At 35.9% G+C, this 6,688-nt stretch overlaps 1 long non-coding RNA gene across 1 annotated transcript; it reads left to right on the top strand.

The window, feature by feature from the left end:
- Positions 1-1,061: 1,061 nt before the first annotated feature.
- Positions 1,062-4,637, top strand: LOC134733475 (uncharacterized). Its single transcript, XR_010116959.1, has 3 exons — positions 1,062-1,171; positions 2,631-2,714; positions 3,475-4,637. It is a non-coding gene; the product is annotated as an uncharacterized lncRNA (long non-coding RNA).
- Positions 4,638-6,688: the final 2,051 nt, after the last annotated feature.

The raw sequence follows: 6,688 nt of genomic DNA, 5'->3' as shown, positions 1-6,688 counted from the left end.
TGAGAAGAGAATTTTACTCCCCGGAACAGGAAGAATCCAAAAATATTTGAGGAGAATAGTAATCACTAAAAACTTAGAGCAAAGCTACAGAAAATATAGTCAAAGAAATGATATTGTTGAAAGTTGCCAACAAGAGATAGCATATAATTGGTTCGGTCACATACAATAATATCAAATAAAGAAAAAACACTATGTACCATGTAAGGAGCCTTTTCAATTATACATATTTTAAAAGGTATATATTAACTTTGGCATTTGACAAAAATTTATCAACTGTGTATCTAGTTGGGGACTGTTTAAATATTCACTGAAGAAGGTTGAGGAGAGATGTAGGTGAAGGAGCCAGCTTGGGCAGGGCCAGCCAGTGGGGGCTGTGGCTGGGCTTGGTAGGGAGAACTGGAGTGATCTCATTCTGAGACTGAAGGAGACACTGGGAAACTAGAGTGGGATCTCAGATTGGATGAGCTGTAAAATCCAATCTGGAGACCCAAGAAGTCTGAAGTTTGAACCCTAAAGGAGGGTTCAAAAGCTCTCAAATCCAAAGTGGTCTTTGAAGCTGGAACTGGGTGGCAAGAGAGAGTTGCAGAGAGCAGCAGTCAGGAATAGGCGGGAGTAGCCGTGAGCAATTGCCTGAAATAGATTTTGTTTTCAAGCTGTTTTCTATGTACCAGCCACAGCTTGAAGCATGGCTTTTAGAGCCAGGAGTAGGATGCATAAAGCCTCAGTAAATGTTACCAAATTGTCCTCCAGAATGATTTCACTAATCTATGTTCCCACCAACAGAGAATGCATGTACTTCCTCACTACTTTCTTTGCCAGGATAAAAATTAAATCCTTTAATTCTTTTTCTTATTTTGCCAAATTGGTAAAGGAAAAAAAAAAGATATTTTACATTTAATTTGCATTTTTAAATTACCAATAAACACATGTTTTATATATCTTTATTGGAATATATTTATTATATTTAAATATAAGTTGATTGTAAATTATAATTAAATATATATATACACACATATACATATATATGTATACATCTTTTTTTTTTAAAGATGGAGTCTCACTCTGTCGCCCAGGCTGGAGCACAATGTCATGATCTTGGCTCACTGCAGCCTCCACCTCACAAGTTGAAGCCATTCTCCTGCCTCAGCCTCCCAAAGTACTGGGATTACAGGTGTGAGCCACCTTACCTGGCCTAAATATAAATGTCTTTAATATAAATTATTTGATGATGTCTTGTGGATTTATTTATATTGCTGCTTTAATATGTTTATAATGATCTATATAAACACTAATGTGTTAAAAGTATGACTACTCTCATGTTGAAATTTTCTTCGTGATCCTCTATATGCATTTTAATTCTTGTCTTTAATATATAAACATGAATATATATAAAGATTTATATAAATATATATATAATTATGACCTTTAATATATAAACAGTGTGATCAAATCTCTCAAGATTTTTTCCAGTATCTTTATATTTACAATAATTTTTGTCTGAGCTGAAGTCATTTAAGAGCTCACATTTATTCTCTGATTGTTAAATGCTTTAATTTTACAATCAAGTATTTGAATTTCTGGGTTTTATTTTGGCATAAGGCAAGAATCTTTCCTGGTCAAATAATGGATCTATTTTAGCTGGTTTAAGATGAGACAGATTTATTACATAGTTTAAGCTAATTTGCTGAATTACCAGGATGGTAAGGGCACAAAACTTGGATGCCACACAGCCAAGAGCAAGAAATCTTCGATCACCCCATGTGAGCATTTTATGGGGAACCCATTACTGCTGTATGCTAGGGACCGGAGAGAACTCCCACTTTAGGAGCCCCAGAACAGTTAAATAACTCTACCAAGAGGCCCAGTTTCCTGGGGGACTCTTATCACTTCATGGTGCCCACTTCTGCCTTCCAATGGGCAGAGAATGTGTAGTGAACTGGGATCTCTTAGATATGCATTTAGACATGTATTGCCTAAGCAAAACCCATGCCTGAAAAATATAATAAAGCTAACACTATGCAATGCTTATTGCATGCCAGGCATTGCTTTAAGGGCTTTTACAGATATTAACTAATTTAAGTTTTACAATCTCCTCTGAAAGGGTATTGTTATTATCCCCATTTTGCACACAAGGAAGCTGAGACACAGAGTTAAGTGATTACCCAATATCACAAAGCTACTGGATGGCAGACCTAGAATTTTTACCCAGGCTGTCCGGCTCCTGAATCTGTGCTTTCACCCACTGTGTTGTACAGCTTGTGGTTTTAAGCTTCCCAGCTTCTATAGTACAAGAAGCCAAGTTGGAAAGAGGTGGGAGTGGGTGCTGAATCAGTCTATTTGCACAGTCCTGCACAGGCACTAATCTAATTTTTCCAAAGAGCTGCTCAGTTTTCTAGTGCCATTTATTGAATAATCCTACTTTCTTTATTGATTTATAATATACTAATGTTCTTATGCATTGAATATTTGTTGAATGAATGAATATTTTAGAGTGTACATTGGGACTATCTAATCTAGTCCATTGTCAATTCTGGCATTTTGTGGGCTATTTTCTGTTGTTATTTGGGATGCCCTCTCTGGATCTAACCACTACGTCCCCTCTTATCTGTCCCCTGTCTGCTAATGCCTAGGGACTGCATCCACGGACTCCTTTGCTCTCTGGCTTCTGGTTGGATTTGACCAGTGAAATATATCACAGGAGACAGAGGAAGGAGGTAAGTTATGTTGGAGCATTTGTTGCCTTGGCTTCCTTCTGGCCGTGGGTCAGTTTGTCCCTCTAGAAGGGCTCAGCACCTGCCAGGTGTCTGTTTTCCACTGTTCTCCCATCAGTAGATTTATAACTGCCCCTGTCTCCTCACCACCTTTCAGATCTAAGGTTGGCCTGGAGTATTGTATATAATTCCTTAGTCATTTCTCTAAAATCTGCCTACACTTCTATAAACAGTTCCTTTATTCAACTCTCCTTAAGTCACCCGGTTTGTGTGCCATCTGTTCAAGTAAGTCAATAACAGTACATTGTTTTAATTGTTGTCATTTTAAAACATGTTTTAACATCTGGTAGGAAAAATACTCAAGATTTCCACAACCTCCAAACATGCTTTGCTATTTATTTATTCTTAGGTTAGAACTACATTGAAATCTAAAATATAATGCATTAAATTTTTAAAATTGTAATATAATTAAACCTGAAATTAGTTAAAATGTTTTATTTTCCCAACTGAGGACATGAAATGCTTCCCATTTACTCATGTTTCCTTCACATTCTGCTGTGAAAGTTGACAATCTTCTTATACAGATCTGCATGTTTCCTGTTATTCCTGGGTCTTGTAGAGGTTCAACAGTGTTTTGTCTATTGTTATTTTATTTTTCTCTGCTATAATTTCTATCTAGCCATACCTGGTACCTACATAAGCAGTTCATTTTCATATTTTAAAAGTCCAGCCATGTTACTAACTTGTGTGTTCATTCAAACAGGTTGCTGATTCTCTTGGATATCCTGGATAATCGACTCTCTTTGATGTCTTAGATAAGCAAACATGTCATCTACCAATGACAATTTTACTTCTCCTTTGTAATCAGTAAAACTTTTATGTCTCTTTCATGTATTACTGAATGGTCTAAAGTTTCTTGAAAGGTTGTGATAATGGGCTTTTAGGACCTTGACTTGCACCTGATTTTAATTGGAATGTCTCTAATTATTCAACATTAGTATGCAGTTGGTTCTTGATTTTAGATATTCTTTATAATGTTTAAGAAGTGTCTTTATAATTTCCAGTTCACTACACATGGCTGTTATATGTGTTTTCATTTCCCATTAATCTGGAATGGGTAATAATTTCATTAAATGACTTCTCATACTTTTTGAGATTATTAGAAATGTTCCTTCTCTAATACATGAAGATTTATTAAAATAATACGACTAATTTTATAACAGCCTTTTATTTCAGGAATAAAACCTACATAGTCATAGTATACTAATCTTTAAATACAGTTCTGGACCTTAATTTCTTGGCATTTCTTAAAGGTTTTCCCATTTATTTTCAAAATTACAGATGAGATCTTTGTTCCTTCTGTGCTATCATTGTCACATTTTGGTGAAATAAATTTGCGAACATTTCTGTCTTTTCTCTGCTTTGAAACAACTTTAATAACATGAGAATTAATCCATAACACCATAAAATATTTAACATTGCCTGTTCCTGGGGTCATTCCATATTATAGGCGTTCTACTATGTTTTAAATTTTATGTTTTATTCAGGTTTTTCATTCTTCTTGAAACATGTTTGATTGTTTATGTTTTCATAAAACATGAGTTTTGAGATAGTGAAATGTATTAGTATAGAGCTTCCATGACTTATTCTCAATTCAAAAAAAATTAAAAATTGTATTTTGAATTTGTCAATGCTACTCTTTTTTGTATAAACGCATTAGCTTATAATCCCTGTTTGCCCTTTCTTCCTACAATTTGATTTTATTGTTATTCCTACACATTAAAATTTCATAAGGTTCATCCTTAATTAACTTAATTCATTTTGATGTTTTCAATAATGAAATTATTCAGTATTATTCATTTCCCTGTGTGTATAGCTTTGGTCCCATTCTCTACCTTCTCTTATGGTTTCTTTATTTTTATCAGGTTTCTAATAAACATATTGTGGCTTTAATTTCCATTTAAACATAGAAATTGTTTAGATAGTGTTTTAAATAATTTCTAATTAGTATATCTTTGCTTTCATTATTAAAAGTGTTTTTCAACTATTGTTATTAATACCTAGTGTTACACTATTGGTATAAGAGATAATAACCTACATGATTCCTTCTTGGTAAAGTTTAATAAGAATTTATTCATGACTTACTAACACACCCTAAATTATTTTAACTGTTATCACCTATAAATATTAAAGGCAGGCCTTAACATCTTGTCATCTTATGGGGGAGAGGGGTGCGGATTAAGACACATATCATTTTCAAGCCTGTTTGTTTCTCTATATGTAGAAGGGAGGCAAATACTCAATCCAAGAGTGATTCTTTTATAATGCTAATCCCATCCTTCTCCATCCCTCATACCCACTGTGTAAGTACCCATGTGCTGTGGCTGACCAGAGATGAGTGGTGAAATTTTACCTTATCAGGCAATGACAGATGACTTTTTTTTACAAACTTTGTCTCTCGTCCTCCCCATTCCTAGGAGAGTTAGTAGGATAGGTTTTCTGCTGCCATTCTCTCCAGGTACACTAGGTGCTCTTTAGATGTCAATTAGATCAAATTGAATAATGGATGAGAAAATGTCGTGTTAACAGTTCAGTACTGCACTAATATGGAAAGGCATTATTAAAAACTGAGTTTAGTAACAATAATATCTAACTTTGTAAAAATTCTAATGTATTTTTCCAAATGCTTGATAAGCCTTTTAATAAGAACAATTATTGCTTCTTACAATTGTATATATTGGGGGGGTTCCAAAGTACTTGTTAATCTATTATTTCATGCAGCCATTTTAAATTATGGTGGTCTGTAAGGATTTGTGTCACTTGACAAATGAAATATTAAGCATCAGATAGATATTAGGAAGTAAGTAAATCCTGTGCTTAATATCACAAAGAAAACAGAAAGAGTAAGATGAGCTCAATAATAATTTCAATAATTCAAATAATTTCAATAATGAAATTATTCACTATTATTCATTTCCCTGTGTGTATAGCTTTGGTCCCATTCTCTACCTTCTCTTACAGTTTTCAGCTTTTGTAATCATCCATCTGAAAGAGCCCAGGTCCCACCTACATTCCCAGGACAGTCTGGGCTGGTTGGATTACGCATCCCATGCCCAGCGTAGCCCTAGTTGTTCCACATTTTACTTTCTACAGGTCTTCCATATTTCACTGTATGTAATGTTGCTTCCTATCTCCTCAGCTGGAATATGAGCTTCATTGATGATGTCTGTTCTCCCTAGGTATCTAGATTAGGATTTCCTGAGAGAAGGAGCCCTGGGGATGGGTAGAATGATTCACAGAGACAGACATGGCAAGGAATGAGTGTGTTGATGGGAGACCCGGTCACCTAGGTGTGGATCCTTTGAAACCTTGCACAACCATTCCTTGGACAATGTAGGCCAAGGGTATATGGAGGGCATTTCAACCTTTTCTGTCCAAAAAGCAACCCCCCAAATTAGTGACATCTAAACATAAGCCTTTATTTTTCACTTGTGAGTCAGATGTGAGTGGCCCTGCTGATCCAGCTAGGTTTGCTTCTCATCACGGATCAGCTGGGGTGATAGCAATTCGGCTTGCCTAGACAGCTGGTCTTCAAGCTGTGGGTCCAGCCGGTGTAGATCTTCAGATCTGCCCTAAGTGTCCAATTCTTGGGTGCAGGATGAAGTGATTTAGCTACTTGGTGGAGGGCGGAGGAAGATCTCATGGCAGTGACGGAGGGGCAGGAGGGCCAGGCCCACTGCACGTGCATATTTACATCGTATCTACCAACAGCCCATTTGAGAAAACAAATCACATGGCCAAGCCTATAGTCAGAGGGAAATACACTGTCTTTTGTGGAGCAAACTACAAATTTACACAGCAAAAGGCATGGATACAGGAAAGAGTGAAGGGTTCAATAATACACTCTACCAACAGAAGGATTTCAAGGCTCAGACCAAAAACAGATGCCAAGGACATGTACATCACACAGATATATA

Source organism: Symphalangus syndactylus, chromosome 18, assembly GCF_028878055.3.
Source record: "Symphalangus syndactylus isolate Jambi chromosome 18, NHGRI_mSymSyn1-v2.1_pri, whole genome shotgun sequence".
Classification (NCBI taxonomy): domain Eukaryota; kingdom Metazoa; phylum Chordata; class Mammalia; order Primates; family Hylobatidae; genus Symphalangus; species Symphalangus syndactylus.
This window is presented reverse-complemented; position numbering and strand designations above follow the sequence as displayed.